At 40.7% G+C, this 18,966-nt stretch overlaps 1 protein-coding gene across 2 annotated transcripts in view; it reads right to left on the bottom strand.

Moving 5' to 3' along the window:
* The window catches only part of LOC307043880 (breakpoint cluster region protein), a 65,719-nt gene that overhangs the window by 39,820 nt on the left and 6,933 nt on the right, over nucleotides 1-18,966 (bottom strand). The window lies entirely within an intron of this gene.

The following is an 18,966-nucleotide window of genomic DNA, read 5'->3' as shown; positions in this document are numbered from 1 at the left end:
CAACACAAACACAGAGAGGCTGCGTTTGAGAAGAGGACGAGTGTCAGAGAGCAGGGGAAGTCCATGTGAAAGGCCACTCTGTGTTTCTGTGAGATTATAAATCAGCGTGAATAACACATCCTCTCTCAGACAGCACTGACTGCTTCAGGGGAAAAGAAACAAGGCAGAGCTCAGAAAAACACGAGTAAGTTACAGTAAGAGGAGGATGTGTGTTAGAGGGGATTCTGCACACACCAAATGACCATGGACAACTTTTCACACACGCCTCTACAGTCAACGAAGAATCAAAGAGACAGAGAAACAGCAGAGAAGAATCTTGATCAATTGAAGTAGATTTGTAGATCAAATGATATCAATGCATCCATTTCCAAACTCTCACACCACTTGCCCAGTATAATCCAAGTCTCATTTCTCCAGTCGTATGTCAGGTGTATATCAGTACGTAGTGTCTCTACTTTAAAGAGTCCTCTCCTGCTGATGTTCAGGTGTATATCAGTATGTAGTGTGTCTACTTTAAAGAGTCCTCTCCTGCTGATGTTCAGGTGTATATCAGTGTGTAGTGTCTCTACTTTAAAGAGTCCTCTCCTGCTGATGTTCAGGTGTATATCAGTATGTAGTGTCTCTACTTTAAAGAGTCCTCTCCTGCTGATGTTCAGGTGTATATCAGTATGTAGTGTCTCTACTTTAAAGAGTCCTCTCCTGCTGATGTTCAGGTGTATATCAGTGTGTAGTGTCTCTACTTTAAAGAGTCCTCTCCTGCTGATGTTCAGGTGTATATCAGTATGTAGTGTCTCTACTTTAAAGAGTCCTCTCCTGCTGATGTTCAGGTGTATATCAGTATGTAGTGTCTCTACTTTAAAGAGTCCTCTCCTGCTGATGTTCAGGTGTATATCAGTATGTAGTGTCTCTACTTTAAAGAGTCCTCTCCTGCTGATGTTCAGGTGTATATCAGTATGTAGTGTCTCTACTTTAAAGAGTCCTCTCCTGCTGATGTTCAGCTGTATATCAGTATGTAGTGTCTCTACTTTAAAGAGTCCTCTCCTGCTGATGTTCAGGTGTATATCAGTATGTAGTGTCTCTACTTTAAAGAGTCCTCTCCTGCTGATGTTCAGGTGTATATCAGTATGTAGTGTCTCTACTTTAAAGAGTCCTCTCCTGCTGATGTTCAGGTGTATATCAGTATGTAGTGTCTCTACTTTAAAGAGTCCTCTCCTGCTGATGTTCAGGTGTACATCAGTATGTAGTGTCTCTACTGGGACATGTCTCCATGCTTTAATTTTCAAAAAGCTCTTTATTTTTCTCATACTGCCTGTGCTGCAGCACCTCTTTTCACCCTCTGTCTGAAACCAGAGCCCAGTCTGCTCTGATTGGTTAGCTGGCCGGCTCTGTTGTGATTGGTCAACCGCTTAGAGATGTCCCGCCCCTTAGGCTCACGTACAATCTATTGGAGCTCTAGTTAATAGAAGCGTGAGTGTTACACAGGGAATTTAGCTTTTGCACAAAAACCTATAACACATTTCAGGAAATGGAAAAATAATAATGGGGCCCCTTTAAAACTTAAATACAGATATATGTTTGTATTTTAAATGACTTGTTTAAATGCATTTAGCTGTCCTAAGTGTGAGAAAATGGATCTGACAATAGACGCTCAGTGATCGGGTCGATACGGAGGAAGTGTCCAGGCAGGTCTGCCCGGAAAGTTCTGCTATTCATCGCCTTCAGAGCGGAAACAGGCTTTCAGCACAAGGTCGTCTTTTATAAACAATCCCCCCCCCCCCCTCACACACAACCACTCAGATATCACCCTCTCACACACCAGAATGTAACCTTAAAAACGCCACACTTTCAGACCTACATGGAACCAGGTTTTTACTAATTCCAATACACCTTTGTTCCTTAAAATAAAGCTCTATTTCCACGTATGACCCAGTTTTGCCGCCTGTTCTTGTCCCTGTGTAACCTGTTCCTGAGTCCTCTGTGTGGCCTGATTGTGAAACAGTTTGTCACCTTTTCAACAAGAGCTGAGCAAATAAACCAAAGTGTAGACGGCTCCTTAACACCCTGCAAACCCATGTGCAGTTTGTACAAACAAAAGCATAACTAAGGGTGAAATCAAATGTATATTTAAGAGTTTAAAACAATGACTTGAATGGTTACTGATGTGGAGATGTGGGTCAACAACTAAACACAACAAAACAAAATGCGTATAAAAAGGCAGCAAATGTGTTTAGATTTAAACTATAATGTGAAAAACATGTAAAAATTGCAGCAAATATGAAACATTTTAGACAAATATTTTTAAATTTAAATTATGTTTGGAAAAATAAATTATAAAATTGCAGAAAACGCTTTTCAATTTAAACTATAATGTGAAAAATAAGACTTTAACCTATCCAAAAATGCAGCAAATGTATTTAAATATGTAATGGGGGAAAAAAAGACTCAAAGAAATACAAATGTAGGAAATGTTTTTTACAATTATTCCATAATATCCATCAACTAATCTCATTTAAATATTAAAAAAAAAAATGCTAAATTAAGTCAATAATTTTCAGTATGTTGCTGTTAGATTTCATTTGTAAATTTGATTTCTAAATGATTCTTTTTGTATTTGTTTATGGCACTCCTATGACAGTATATGTGATCAATAACGAACACTCAGAACCATCAGGAGCGTGTGTGGAGACCAATCTTTCTGCAGCTGGTTTACACGGCGCCAGAGAGCCGTAATAAATACGCTCTAATGACGTTACATAAGATCTGACAGCTGTGAGGATCAGAGCTGCTTCGCTTTGCACTGTCTCTGAACTCTGCGCTTTCAAGAATTTCATTTTCTGGTATTCCCACAAGTCACGGTTTTATACGAGTCAGATTACTGCGAGAAAAATAAAGCAAGATTATACCGTAATTGAAATCACCTTTTAATGCACGGAGACGTTGTTTTTCTGCCTAGCAACACTGAATACTCTGATTGGTCTTAACCCTTATGTTGTGTTGGGGTCTCCCGTGACCCGTTTCAAGTTAAAATAATAACTACGCTCTAGTATTTTTTATCGGAACAAGGCTTCATGGGTCACTTTTTGGAGCACTCGGGGTCAAATTTGGCCCACTCAAGATCCATCTTTGACTTTAGACACCCCTCCCCCGCCCCCTTCATCCACTGGAACAATAATTTTTCGCAACATGCACCTGGTCTCCCCTCCCTCTGGCCCCCTCCCCTCCCTCTGCCCCCCTCCCCCCACGGGAACTCGACCTTTCTCAAAGAATATGTACACTAACACTTGAACCTGAACTCACACATGCACGTGTGCAATATGTGGTGTAATGTGTTTTGGGGCCATAACATAAAATTGCAACAGGACTGTACGGTTATGAATGCATAACAAGTTAGTTATGATGTAGTTAAAACAATATTGGATGATAGCCATTCTTTTTGAGTGTTTTGTACTGAGTTAAATCATGGGTCAAAATTGACCCGTGAACACCATGAACGGTAACAGCTTTCGAACACAACACAAGGGCCAGGTGTGTTTTCTTGTGACTTGATCGTCAGCATGTGTTTGGTTTTTTATCCGTTTTGTATTGATACATTTAGGTTTTTGACTTGGTGGTTTCTCACTTTGTTGTTGATCAGAATCTGAATAATGTCTTTAAACCAGGGGGAAATTTGTTTGTGATACTTTGCCCATTTATTTAAAATATGTTTTTGTTGAACATTTTCGTTTAATCTTATTTTTTATTTGTGTAATTCGTTGTGGGATTTCGTTTTTTTAACATTTATTGTCTTGTTTATTGATATTTAATCCTTAATAAATCATGTATATATTGTAAGACATGATAACGGCTAATGTATTTTGAAAGTTAAAGACAAAAAATGATGAGGAACATCTGCTAAAAAAGTAAAGTCGAGGATATGTAAGGATAAAACCACTTCTAACTCTCCACTCTCCCCCTGCAGGACCATCACTCATCCTGAAACAACAACAGCCACACAGCAGTTTAACACAGCAGCGTAATACTGCATGTCCTATTGATGACAAAGCAAAGACACATTCAAAGCCCTAATCCTAATCCATAGAGATGACGTAGGGCAGCGACAGATGTGCAGCTGGGACACAATCAGAGAGATCCACGAGCACAGAAACCATCATGTGGTCTTATTCCACTATCCGAGAGCAACACTCAGAAACTAAAGACGAGGGGGCTTTACATTAAGGAGGCAGCATTACTGCTTCTGAGGTTTTCCCCTTTCCTGTAGTGTTCAAACACACTACAGGGTGTTCTATGAGGATCGTTAAAAACAGATTCAGTGAAAATGCATAGGAGGAACAAATCTGGACCCATATTTTTTAAAACTTAAAAGTCCCCTATTATACTGTTTTCCATCAATATATTATAGGTGTCAGATATATACAGAGCCTGTCTCTGATTGGCTGAAACACCAAACAGATCATTGCAGCATTACCCATAATCCCCTCTGTTTCAGCCCTGTTTCCAAAGTGCTGATTCTCTGTCTGTTACTTCAGATGAAAATAAGGAGCCCCTCCCCACGCCCCTCTGAGAGAGACTTGGTTAAAAAGAACTCAATGGTGCTCTAGGAGGAGATTCAGGTGATAAGGGGGGGGGGGGGGGGGTTACCTTGTTTGCTGATTGGCTAATGGTTACACAAGACAAAACATCGTTATGACATCATCAAGTGGCCAAAATCTGATCAGCTCATTTTCAGACAGGTTTTTATAGAAATGGATCAAAAAGAGAGAGAATCTTTGTTCCTGAAACTTTCAGAGTCTCTTTCCACAGAGGGGACACATGTTGATGTAGAAGAGACATGGAGAAGAGGGGACACATGTTGATGTAGAAGAGACATGAAGAAGAGGGGACACATGTTGATGTAGAAGAGACATGAAGAAGAGGGGACACATGTTGATGTAGAAGAGACATGAAGAAGAGAGGACACATGTTGATGTAGAAGAGACATGAAGAAGAGGGGACACATGTTGATGTAGAAGAGACATGAAGAAGAGGGGACACATGTTGATGTAGAAGAGACATGAAGAAGAGGGGACACATGTTGATGTAGAAGAGACATGAAGAAGAGGGGACACATGTTGATGTAGAAGAGACATGAAGAAGAGGGGACACATGTTGATGTAGAAGAGACATGAAGAAGAGGGGACACATGTTGATGTAGGAGAGACATGAAGAAGTGGATCTTGAATAGGTGACCTTTAATGTAAGACCAGGGTCACTGTGTCCAGAGCCGTTTCCCTTTATCTGCCCCCCTCTCCCCCCCCCTGTTTCCCCAGTGACCCTTCAGTCTGCAGGAGAATCCATTCACAGCGGCCATAAAGTGGAGCCAAGCTTTTAACAACATCTCACATCGGCTTCTTCTTCTGCAGAGGTGCAACTCTCCTCTGCAGAATGAGAGCGCTTTTCAACCTCAAATCCAGAGAGTTTTGACACATATTTTACTGGAAGCTATTTCTGATAATGTGCATACAGTAGAACATCTTTCCAAATCTCTTTGATAATTCTCTTATCATTATCACATTCCACACATTGATCTGGATTATGAGCCTCATGAAGGTGTAATAAAACCCACTTCTGAGCCGCTTCGATCGACACATTTTCTACATGGTGTTTATTTCTGGTGTGAATCCTATCTGTCAGCTGACTGATGGTCAATACGTTCACAATGGGGAACGATAAGTGTGCTCTGATCCGCCCTTTCTTTTTTTATCAGAGCATTTCACGCAGGAATCCGTCGCCCTGAGCTATTTAAACTCTGATCAGTGATCAGTCAATGTGCCAGCACTGCGACTATTCCCAGTGGTCAAATTATGGATACTGCTATTCTGGTCCCGCTCTTTCTGGGACAAATCGATAGACCTCTCTGCACTTTGATTCTGTTATTTATGAGAAATGCTGTTTGAAGTTTCTTTTTAAAGAGGACATATTATGCTAATTTCATGTTTCATAATTGTATGCAGTTTAAAGAGTCCTCTCTTGCTGATGTTCAGGTGTATATCAGTATGTAGTGTCTTTACTTTAAAGAGTCCTCTCCTGCTGATGTTCAGGTGTATATCAGTATGTAGTGTCTCTACTTTAAAGAGTCCTCTCCTGCTGATGTTCAGGTGTATATCAGTATGTAGTGTCTCTACTTTAAAGAGTCCTCTCCTGCTGATGTTCAGGTGTATATCAGTATGTAGTGTCTCTACTTTAAAGAGTCCTCTCCTGCTGATGTTCAGGTGTATATCAGTATGTAGTGTCTCTACTTTAAAGAGTCCTCTCCTGCTGATGTTCAGGTGTATATCAGTATGTAGTGTCTCTACTTTAAAGAGTCCTCTCCTGCTGATGTTCAGGTGTATATCAGTATGTAGTGTCTCTACTTTAAAGAGTCCGCTCCTGCTGATGTTCAGGTGTATATCAGTATGTAGTGTCTCAGCTTTAAAGAGTCCTCTCCTGCTGATGTTCAGGTGTATATCAGTATGTAGTGTCTCTACTTTAAAGAGTCCTCTCCTGCTGATGTTCAGGTGTATATCAGTATGTAGTGTCTCTACTTTAAAGAGTCCTCTCCTGCTGATGTTCAGGTGTATATCAGTATGTAGTGTCTCTACTTTAAAGAGTCCTCTCCTGCTGATGTTCATGTGTATATCAGTATGTAGTGTCTCTACTTTAAAGAGTCCTCTCCTGCTGATGTTCAGGTGTATATCAGTATGTAGTGTCTCTACTTTAAAGAGTCCTCTCCTGTTGATGTTCAGGTGTATATCAGTATGTAGTGTCTCTACTTTAAAGAGTCCTTCAGGAAGTAAACAAAGGAGTCCAATGGAAGCTTTCAGGAACACAAATCTATATACCTTACTACAAGAAAGGGCAAACCCCCCAAAAAGCATAACATTGCCTCTTTGATTGATTAAGTGTATTTTCGCAATATCAATGTCATGGTACTTGGTGGAAAAATATTGTGATATTCAGTTTTTTCCCCATATTTTCCAGCCCCCCCCTGTCACTAATATAAAAAAAAGACAAACATGGGTCTTTGTTAGTGAAAAGAGTTTAAACCACTGTGTTCACCGGCTGCTCAGTGTTGCCTGTGAGCAGTCTATTGACTTTCACAAATCAAATTGGCAGAGCGGCCTCTCTAAACCTCACTCTGTAACTGGGGCAACTGTTATGGCAAAGGGCTGTGTGTCTTGGCAAACTATAAAAAAAATCATAATCACATCCTGGGCCATGTGTTCTGTTGGTAAACCACAGCGAGGCCTAGCTTCAGCTCACCTTCTAATCAGAGAGTGGAAATAGCTCAGGGTGGTCAGGCTGCTCTTTGTAAAGCGCTGAATAACACGGAGAATCAAAGTCCAGTAATGGTTCCAGTCTGTGCAAACAAACGTGTGCATATGAAGGCATTGTAAACACGTACATTAGTGATGCAGAAGAGAATAACACATGGCACTGAAGCTGTTTAAGCCTCATTTTTGTTTGCTTCGTTTTTTTCTTGATGCTTGAAGAATTTCATTTGCTGGTATTCCCACAAGTCATGGTTTTAATTTTAATACATGTCAGATTACTGCGAGAAAAATAAAGCAAGATTATGATTTAAATCACCTTTTAATGCACAGAGACGTTGTTTTCCTGCCTAGCAACACTGAATACTCTGAGGGATTGGTCTTAACCCTTATGTTGTGTTGGGGTCTCCCGTGACCCGTTTCAAGTTAAAATAATATAATAACTACGCTCTAGTATTTTTTATCGGAACAAGGCTTCATGGGTCACTTTTTGGGACACTCGGGGTCAAATTTGGCCCAAGCAAGATCCATCTTTGACTTTAGACACCCCTCCCCCGCCCCCTTCATCCACTGTAACAATAATTTTTCGCGACATGCACCTGGTCTCCCCTCCCTCTGCCCCCCTCCCCCCACGGGAACTCTACCTTTCTCAAAGACCTTTTAATGCACAGAGACGTTGTTTTCTTGCCTAGCAACACTGAATACTCTGAGGGATTGATCTTAAAGGTGTTTTTTGGGGATTTTATTGTCCGTTTTTTTTTTTCAAACAGCCGCTAAGCTAAAGGTGGCTAATGTTGGCCGTGATGACACTTACTGTCGTCATCTCATTTAGACACTTCTTAGCAACCGCTGTTTTTAAATTCACCAGTGGGGTATCACTGATATGTTTTATGTCGTAGAACAAAACGTATACATATCGTCAGCTTGTGTTAACCACAGACCGAGTGATTGGTCTTAATTGTGTTTTTTTGTGACTTTTTTGTCAGTTTTTTTTCAAACAAGAATCCAACATGTCTGTCCAAATTATCCACCAAGATATATTTCTGAAAACATTTGAGTGGAGAAATTTGCTCTGCCGCGGCTGAACCTTATTTTATTATACATAACATCCCCTAGTTTGACAGCTTTGACAACATCTTTGCTGGCCTGACTCATTTGAAGTGAGATTCTTTAAATGTATGCAAATACAAACACCTCCAAATCCCCGCAACACTCCCATAATGCACTGCCTGTACAGTGCCGTTAGTCTGTTGGATGACAAAGTGGTTAGTTTTGTCGTACTAACTAGACTATGTGTTCTTTATTCAATTAGTCATATTTTAAACTTCTCTCATGCTCAAAACTCAAATTCGAGAAACTTATGAGCACTTTGTTCCATGATTCTCCACTGGGAATTTCTTTAGTGGAGGACAGCCCTCCTTCTGTCTTCTGTAGTGTGATTTTATCTTGTCATGTTTGAACTGTTTGTGCTTTTGCTGTAAATTGTGTTGTTTTATACTCCAGTACATTTTGTATGCTTTTCTTATTTTGTATATATTCTGTGTTTAAACATAAAAAACAAAGGACTTCGGTTGAAAAATGTGCCTTTAGGTCAATTTACATTGCATTGTCCCTGAAAATAAATGAATGCATTTGGTTATTTTATCGTCAAATTATTCTTATTTTACATACTGGAGCCTGTCGTGTCCTTAGGCTTTCATGTTTGTTTTTTGAACACTACCGCTGACTCTGCTTATTTTTAGCAGATGATGAATACACTTAAGGAATGTTTTCAGTGACCTCAAGGTACGATCAAATATTCATTTGCATGTCTGAATAGAATTAAATATTAGTGACCAAACCTGATGTGCTTTAATGTGACAAGCTCAGTCAAAATCTGCCTGGCAACAGAGTATGTTTGAACAGATTAGTTTCGTCAGCATTTAATAAAGCAAATCATCCAAGATTTAGAATTCAGTTGCATTGTTTTGCTGTTGACATTTAATTGACCATATGTCTTTCTGCGGATTGATATGACTGCACATAATCCTTAGCAACAGCCCGTTCTCCTTAGCAACAGTCTGGTAGCGCAAAATAGCAGACCTCTGGAATGTCTAGTTTGACCAATCAGAATCGAGTATTCAATTAAGCCGTGTAATAATGCAATAATTTGAACCCATGTATTATGATACCTACAGATTATGTCCAATAGAGAGCCCTACATGAGGAATAGTTGACGACAGGCTAAGGGGGCAGGACAACTCTAAGTGGTTGACCACAACAGAGCCAGCCAGCTAACCAATCAGAGCAGACTGGACTCTGGTTTCAGACAGAGAGTGAACAGAGTTACACCTGAACATCAGCAGGAGAGGACTCTTTGAAGTAGAGACACTACAGACTGATATACACCTGAACATCAGCAGGAGAGGACTCTTTGAAGTAGAGACACTACATACTGATATACACCTGAACATCAGCAGGAGAGGACTCTTTAAAGTAGAGACACTACATACTGATATACACCTGAACATCAGCAGGAGAGGACTCTTTAAAGTAGAGACACTACAGTACATACTGATATACAACTGAAGATGACCAAACAATGTCCTTTTTTAAACACTTTGTCTAAAACAAACTCTGTGTCACAACAAGGAGCTTGTGGGTCAGGCTGTGGTGAGAGAGGTGAACTCATACAACACTTAACATTTCATTAGCCGTGTCCCCCCCCCCCCCCTCCCACCACCCCACAGCACCAGCAGCTGAGACATTCCTCAAACACTCGGCCAAACAGAGGGCCTTTGAGAGGGATTGAAGGGGGGAGAGAGGGGTGAGGCACGAGGGAGGATCACTGAACCCCACAGGCTCAGAAACATGCCAAAGATTTCCCTTTATTATCCATGGACACATGTATGTTGGCTGAGCTAACAGGAAAATGTGGTGTGCAGAGTTTCTAAATAAGTGTTTTTACTCTGTTCTGTAACAGGGAGGAACAACAAGAGCATTCATCACGGTTTCACTGTAAGAGCAGCTGGTGACGCCTGGCCTGATGTAGGCCTACTGCCAGCTTTTTACCACTTCACCAAGTACACTGCACAGAGGAACAGGTGTCTCTCTCTCACACACACACACTCCTTTTCCACTCATATTAGAGCATCTGTCCAGGGGAAAACACAGTAAAAAAAGCTCTCCTTTCCCATTGCCAAAACATGAGTTTGCCTTTCTGTTTTATTTTTCTGGTGGGTCACATTTGGCGTCAGGGACTTGGCTTTAAGTAGGGTTGGTAAGCAGTGAAACTGTTTTAGTGTTTTTTTTTTGTATATCTTTTACTTATTCAGTCTCTTCTAAACTCTCAAACCAGAGTTGGTGATTGTTGGATCAGTGGAAAGACTCACAACAATGAGTTATAATGTCTTATCTCTACCTTCAGCGAGGTACAATTACTGTATTGTGGCTTTGAGGGGAGCATATAAAATCAGTCTCCTTCCTACATATTTGATTCTATAAACGGGTGTCATTGCATCGTGCCACATTTCCATCACTGCTGATTGATGCAGGATCAGATCAATATTGTGACAGCGATGACGGAAGTTAGCAACCAGAAGGCTCCCTCCACAAAAAAGATGTTCTCCATAATCTCTGAAGCAACACACATTTATCATACTTACACACTTTGTTCAGCAGGACAATCTCCACATATTAAGACCACTTTATGATTTCTGAAGCAAAAAGCTAACGTTAGGCTAAAAGAACTACAGCACGGCCACATGACTTCACGTCACCACCGCTAAGCTAAAGAAGGCTAATGTTGGGCTATAAAGGAACTACAGCACGGCCACCTGACTTCAGGTCACCACCGCTAAGCTAAAGGAGGCTAATGTTGGGCTATAAAGGAACTACAGCACGGTCACATGACTTCACGTCAACACCGCTAAGCTAAAGGAGGCTAATGTTGGGCTATAAAGGAACTACAGCACGGTCACATGACTTCAGGTCACCACCGCTAAGCTAAAGGTGGCTAATGTTGGGCTATAAAGGAACTACAGCACGGTCACATGACTTCAGGTCACCATCGCTAAGCTAAAGGTGGCTAATGTTGGGCTATAAAGGAACTACAGCACGGTCACATGACTTCACGTCAACACCGCTAAGCTAAAGGAGGCTAATGTTGGGCTATAAAGGAACTACAGCACGGTCACATGACTTCACGTCAACACCGCTAAGCTAAAGGAGGCTAATGTTGGGCTATAAAGGAACTACAGCACGGTCACATGACTTCAGGTCACCACCGCTAAGCTAAAGGTGGCTAATGTTGGGCTATAAAGGAACTACAGCACGGTCACATGACTTCAGGTCACCATCGCTAAGCTAAAGGTGGCTAATGTTGGGCGTGATGACGTTTAGTCATCTCATTTAAACACTTGTTAGCAACCGCCGTTTTTAAATTCACCAGTGGGGTATTTACTGACTTATTCTATGTCGTAGAATTAAAATCTCTTCAGCTTGTGTTAACCACAGACCTTATTTCAGGCTAACAACCAGAAACACATTCAAAAAACCTTTGGCTTTGAGACAATAGACACTCATTCGTGTGCCACTCTATTATAGCCGAATGTAACCTTTCCCATTTAAGAAGTAAAGCCAGATTTAAAGTGTTTTTCTTTGTCAAGAGGGAAAGAGGCTTGTCGAGGCGAACTCGCCTGCCCTCAGGAGTTGGCAGCACTTCCTCTTGTAAATTTACTCTCGGAAAGGGAGAGGCTGAATTCTTTGGCTTCCTCGACCACCAAACCTCAGATGTTGATATCCAGGTACAATGATACGCCTGTCTGGGCTTCCTCCGGGAACCTCAAATATTCATGAGTCTGCAATTAACCCGTAAAGTCCTGCTGAGGCAGCAAGTCCAGCCCATCTCTGGACGTCCAGACAGACTCTTTCTATTAATGTCACAGAGCTGTCTACCTACAGAGAGCGTGCCACATCCTCACCGCTGACAGATGCATCCTGAAGGACAAGATCAGGAGTTTTTTGTAGGATTAAAAGGGAGATATATCGTTGTCGTAGCACTTCACATTACAGCTTATTGGTAAAGTTTGATAATAAAGAGGAAATAAGTGAGTTATACCGTGTGATAATGAAAATAATAACCTAGTAAAAGCTAGAATCACATTTTGATAAGACAACGAGTGCCAAGGTCAATGGTGCATTCACATGATCCTCAATTTGTCCAATTTCTACAGTCGGAAGGTTGTTTTTTTCTTTGGTGTCCTGATGAGTGTTCACTTGTAATGCGGAAACAATATGGACACTATTAAGAAGATGTGTTGTATGTCATGCCTCAGAACGTTTTAAACAACATGTTGACATCTGTTTTCAAGTTGTTCCGATTTATGTTGTTTCTGATTATTTACAGATCACATGAATGCAGCACAAACACTTTCCCTCAATGATAATGAAGAAAACATATCTTGTGTTTCCGCACTGTGTTTTCAATCCGCTCGAAACTTTAAACACATTATTCTTCGGCCAATGCTCTTTCACCAAGTTTTATAACATTTCGGCAAGTAGCTTGTTAGTATAAAATACATTCATTAATGTTATAAAAGATTAAACAATGGTGAATTACCCAATATAGATACACAGTCATAAGAGGCGTTTCTATAAAGTTTGAAATGTGAAATACACACAAGGCATCAAAATATACGTGTTGAGTGAAGAAGTAGTGAAAAATGGTAGTTAAGCATTTGGTAACCCTGACTTATAGTTATTCCCCCGTGTTTGGCCTCTTTGTTGGATTATGAATTGTAAGATATGAATTTGTTTATTTAATACTCTTATACTAATCACTTCCTGTATTCCCGTGATAAAAAGGGACATACGCAATAAAACGTGTCACTTCCGGTTGAAGCAAAGCCGACGGTGTATGTGTGTATTTATTCCTCTGTCACGTTAAACTATGTTCAAGGTATTCCCATTATATCCATTTCACTCTAATACATATGAACAAATGTATATATTTTGTTTAAAAACAAGGTATCACTTAGAAAAATACATGGCATTACTTTATTAATACCTCTTTATTATCAAACTCTTACCCCATTTTTAGAGCTGCAAGTACCAAATATTCTTATTTTGTATAAAGCACTAAAGTGGTTTATGAAATGGCGGAAACTGTCCATCAGTGTGTCCTAAATCCCAAAATGACGCCCTCACATGTGTTTTACTGTCCACAACTCTGTTAAAAGGAGTTCAAATAAACAAAAAGCTGAACATATTTACCTTTTAGAAGCTGGAAACAGATCATTGTGAAGAAATATGCAACCGGTTACTCGTTTATCAAGATAATTGGCGATTTTTTTTGTAATAGTTGATTGGGCTCTACCCTTCCCATGTTATGACCGAATGTAAAGTGCTTCCTTCTGTCCGACCTGTTATACATTAACCATGAGACCCCCCCCCCCCTGCAGAAACTGTGGCCACGGGCATGTCAGTGTCATGATGATAATTAATTATGGCAAAAGAGAGCCATCAGAGACTTGGCCTCCTTAAAGGCCCACAGCTAATCAGCGGCTCTATTCACAGCTAGCCTGACGATTGGCCTAGATAACCAGAAAGCAGGAACCAGGACCAACAACACTCGGTCTTCTATTCATAGAAAAAGGTCTCCTGGGACGTGTCGATTTTAGCCTTTACACTTAAGATTTCACGCAGCGATGCAGCTGACATGTAAGGGTTTGTTTGTGTCAGTAAGTAAGTGTTTTTGATGCTATGGCGGACATTTTTTCCAGACTGCCAGACAATGAAACACACGTCAACTCTCATGCTGTTTGACAGGGCGCAGAACATCAACAAACACAAAATATTATACCCTTTAACAACAAAATAAGGGTGTATAAGCTGCTAGAAATGTGGTTAAAAAGTCATTTCCCATTGCCAGTAGACAAGTAAGCCTTTCTGCCTAAGATAGAAAACATTACGGCGGTAAATACTTATTTTATATCTGTTATTTATTATGTTTTATAAGCGTGTCTTATGATAATCAGTGAGGTAACATTACTGTTCCTCGTCTCAACAGAGTCTGGTGGCTTTGAGAAAACATGTTTTGTATGTTAATAAATTCTGCTAATCTCTCAAATTCCTGTTGATTTTATTTTAAATAAATCACATACCATCATGCCCATTTAGTGCGTCCGCCGTGGTGTCATGTTACCATAGAAAACAGAACGAACGGTGGGTATTACAACAGCAGGAAAGACAAACAAAGATTGTTTTTAGAAATGTTATTTTGTTTCTGTCAAGTTTGAATGTGTTTGATAATCAGGAAGGTAAAATGTCTGTTTCTGTCAATAGAGTCTGGTGGTTTTCAGGCGAGAATACTTATTATGTATGTTAACAAAGGGTCAAATCCCTGTTGGTTAAATTGATGATATACTTACCTAAAGAGGCCATATTTTGCATTCGGGTGTTCCCTTTCCTGTAGTGTGTGCCATAGGTTTTAGTGCATGTAAATGGTCTGCAGAGGCTAACATCCCTGTGTTCCCTCCAGAGGAAGTTTCTCTCCCACACACTTCCCAAATGCAGGTTTTAACCTTTCACACTGAAAACTAAATCCAGATGTTAGTGGCGTTGTTTTCCAGTGGGATATTCACAGTCCAGAAAGCCTCATTTAGGTATAAGAGCTGACTGCATTGTATAGGTTAAGAAGCTTTGTCTTATAGTTACAGCCAACAGGAGCACAAAGCGCCTTGACAACACTTTACTTTATTAGGCTCATTTACTGCCGCAATGCTTTATAATAAACACAACTAACCAAAAAACTTTCCAACTGCTCCTTTAAAGTGAACGACCACAACAAAGAGCATTTTATTGCGAAAAACTTCAAACCACAAACGGGCTCGCGGCCTGAGGTCTAATCCAGCAACGTGCACACAGGGATGTTGTTACAACATGAGAGAATAAATCCAGACTCTGCTAATCCACAAAGCAGCGTGCACACGAGGCAGCTGCGCTATTCGGTCAGCAACAAGTCTCCTCTGGAAACAAACTGCACATTTAAACAGGACAGGGTCATTAATACAAGGGGAACTCCAGCAGATTCACACCAGTCCCATCAGAACTACTGTTTACTACTGTTACAATAAAAAATAAACGTTATTCACTTATGGCGCATTTCCACTCGCTCGGTTTAGTACGGTATAGGCCGTGTTAGGACAGGCTCATTTAATGCTGCGTTTCCATTACAATTTAGTAGCTGGGGCAGTAACTATAGTAACGCAGTGTAGGCGGAGCTGTGATGTCATCTGCAATGCGAACCACAAAACCAACATCAGCCGCTAGCTGTTAGCCCTCAGAGCTCACAGCTCCTCATATCTGTTCAGAAACTAGACAAAAGTTAAACAAGTACAAACCACAGACTGTGGTGTCATGATGAATACAGTCGCTGGTTTATTTATGTCTGTCTGCCGTTGTTGTGAGTGTGGAGGGTCGGAGCATATACTGCGTTAGCTTAGCCAATCTCCATTCAGAAAACACGCATTTTAAAAGGTTCTTCGCCTGCCGTCTGTCTGCAGACTTGTCAAAGCATTAATTCATGGTTTTTACTAACCGGTATCAGTATGTTGTTACTTCGGCATCATTTTTTGAAACGTGTATTACAATTAAATCACGGTCAAATACGTTCATCTTGTAGTAGTTGTAGCCCCCTGGCCAGCGATTCTCTCTCTAGTTTAGCATACTCAGCCCGACTCAGCCCGGTTGTTGGCCCAGAAAAAACCTCGATTTTATGGGGTCAGAAAAACTGTGAAACTAACCGGTATCAGTATGTTGTTACTTCGGCATCATTTAGAAACGTGTATTACAATTAAATCACGGTCAAATACGTTCATCTTGTAGTAGTTGTAGCCCCCTGGCCAGCGATTCTCCCTCTAGTTTAGCATACTCAGCCCGACTCAGCCCGGTTGTTGGCCCAGAAAGAACCTCGATTTTATGGGGCCAGAAAAACTGTGAAATAGTACCCGCTAGCCGGAACTACGCCAAGTGGAAACTCAACCAAAAACGGGCACGGCACGCTTAAACCGCGCTCTGAGCTGTAGTGGAAATGCGCCATTAGAAAGCTCATTCATAGGAACGACTATGTTTTGTTTAGTGTCTTTTACATTTGAATAAAGTATGTTTTGCTATTGATTAGCAAGCGGAAATTACAGTTTCTGGCACATTTTACATTTTTAAAGCGCCTTTCAAGGGACCCAAGGCCCCTTTACGTGGTGCAAGGACAGACAAAAAAACAAGGTGAGTTTTTAATGATGGCTTGAAGATGTCCAGGGAGGCAGCATTGCATTAGTGTATTATATATTTACTTCTCCACGGGTTGCACAGTGGTGTCTTTAGGTTTCTTACTTTGCCAGTCCAATACTTTAAAATATCCACTTTAATAGGAAATAAAACAGAAGAAAGCAGCATATTCAAATATATAGAAAACCCATTAAATACAAAGACATTCTCTTCCTCTTTAAAGTAGAGACACTACATACTGATATACACCTGAACATCAGCAGAAGAGGACTCTTTAAAGTAGAAACACTACATACTGATATACAGCTGAACATCAGCAGAGGAGGACTCTTTAAAGTAGAGACACTACATACTGATATACACCTGAACATCAGCAGGAGAGAACTCTTTAAAGTAGAGACACTACATACTGATATACACCTGAACATCAGCAGGAGAGTACTCTTTAAAGTAGAGACACTACATACTGATATACACCTGAACATCAGCAGGAGAGGACTCTTTAAAGTAGAGACACTACATACTGATATACACCTGAACATCAGCAGGAGAGGACTCTTTAAAGTAGAGACACTACATACTGATATACACCTGAACATCAGCAGGAGAGGACTCTTTAAAGTAGAGACACTACATACTGATATACACCTGAACATCAGCAGGAGATGACTCTTTAAAGTAGAGACACTACATACTGATATACACCTGAACATCAGCAGGAGAGGACTCTTTAAAGTAGAGACACTACATACTGATATAAACCTGAACATCAGCTGGAGAGGACTCTTTAAAGTAGAGACACTACATACTGATATACACCTGAACATCAGCAGGAGATGACTCTTTAAAGTAGAGACACTACATACTGATATACACCTGAACATCAGCAGGAGAGGACTCTTTAAATTAGAGACACTACATACTGATATACACCTGAACATCAGCAGGAGAGGACTCTTTAAAGTAGAGACACTACATACTGATATACACCTGAACATCAGCAGGAGATGACTCTTTAAAGTAGAGACACTACATACTGATATACACCTGAACATCAGCAGGAGAGGACTCTTTAAAGTAGAGACACTACATACTGATATACACCTGAACATCAGCAGGAGAGGACTCTTTAAAGTAGAGACACTACATACTGATGTACACCTGAACATCAGCAGGAGAGGACTCTTTAAAGTAGAGACACTACATACTGATATACACCTGAACATCAGCAGGAGAGGACTCTTTAAAGTAGAGACACTACATACTGATATACACCTGAACATCAGCAGGAGAGCACTCTTTAAAGTAGAGACACTACATACTGATATACACCTGAACATCAGCAGGAGAGCACTCTTTAAAGTAGGGACACTACATACTGATATTAAGCTGTAAATTAGCATAACATGTCCTCTTTAACAAAATGTTCTCCTTACAAAGAAGTTAGTCTTTGTCATAAGTGTTTTTTTCAGTAGGAGAATAAACTTTCCACACATCTGAGAATAGATTTGAGCATCTAGCTTCCCTTGATGCAGGTTACATCACCGTGTCTCTGCCTGTCCGTCACATGCTTTGTGCCAGAGAGCTTTGGGCTGGATCACCTTATATAACAACACACCATTCTGCTCATCTGCTTAATCTCACCCACACTGGATAACTCTCCTTTTTTTTCTTTTTTCGGCCGGCAGTAGAGGCAAATCTAATACGCTCTGTGTGCCAATCCCTGTTTGAGCTCGACAACTTCCCTGTGTCCTCGCTCACTTTGACAAAACGCCCCCTTTGCCACTCTCCTCCTTATCCCACTTAACATTGTTATATTGTTAACATGTCAATACTCCTGCTCAATGAGTGATTCTCCCATTGTGTGCACACATCACAACAGGAAACCCGCTGTGATTGGAAGCCGCATGACACACTTTTAAGCCCCTCCATCTCCATCTCCATCCTCTTGTTCCTCCTGTAACAAAGAACCTCCCTACATTTATCACGCTACACAAACCCCTTTAAGTTAATAACTCGCCACCGAGGACAACAACACTGATGTGCGCTGACACAAAAACACTCAGGGTGGACAGAGCTGGAGGCCGGAGGGCAGTCATGTCTCTGTGAGCTGTTCTCTGTGAGCACTCGGCAGTGAAGAGCAGAAGGGGGTGGGAAAGAGAAAAGGATAAAGAAAAACACTCCTGAAAGAAGTGCAGAGCCACTGGGTTCCTGTGAGGAAGCAGTGAAAGTCCATGTTGTCACTCCCAACTAACCATGGGAGCTTATCTGACCTTCTAGGGATGAAGGATGTGAGATAAAACATTGGATTAAATGAAAGTGTTATATGTAACATCACCGACAATAAAATGTATAGAAACTACAGAACTAGGTTATATATTTGGTTCAGTTGTGCATTTCCATTTCCCCAAATGTT

This window comes from Notothenia rossii, assembly GCF_949606895.1.
Source record: "Notothenia rossii genome assembly, chromosome: 6".
In the NCBI taxonomy this organism is placed as follows: Eukaryota; Metazoa; Chordata; class Actinopteri; order Perciformes; family Nototheniidae; genus Notothenia; species Notothenia rossii.
This window is presented reverse-complemented; position numbering and strand designations above follow the sequence as displayed.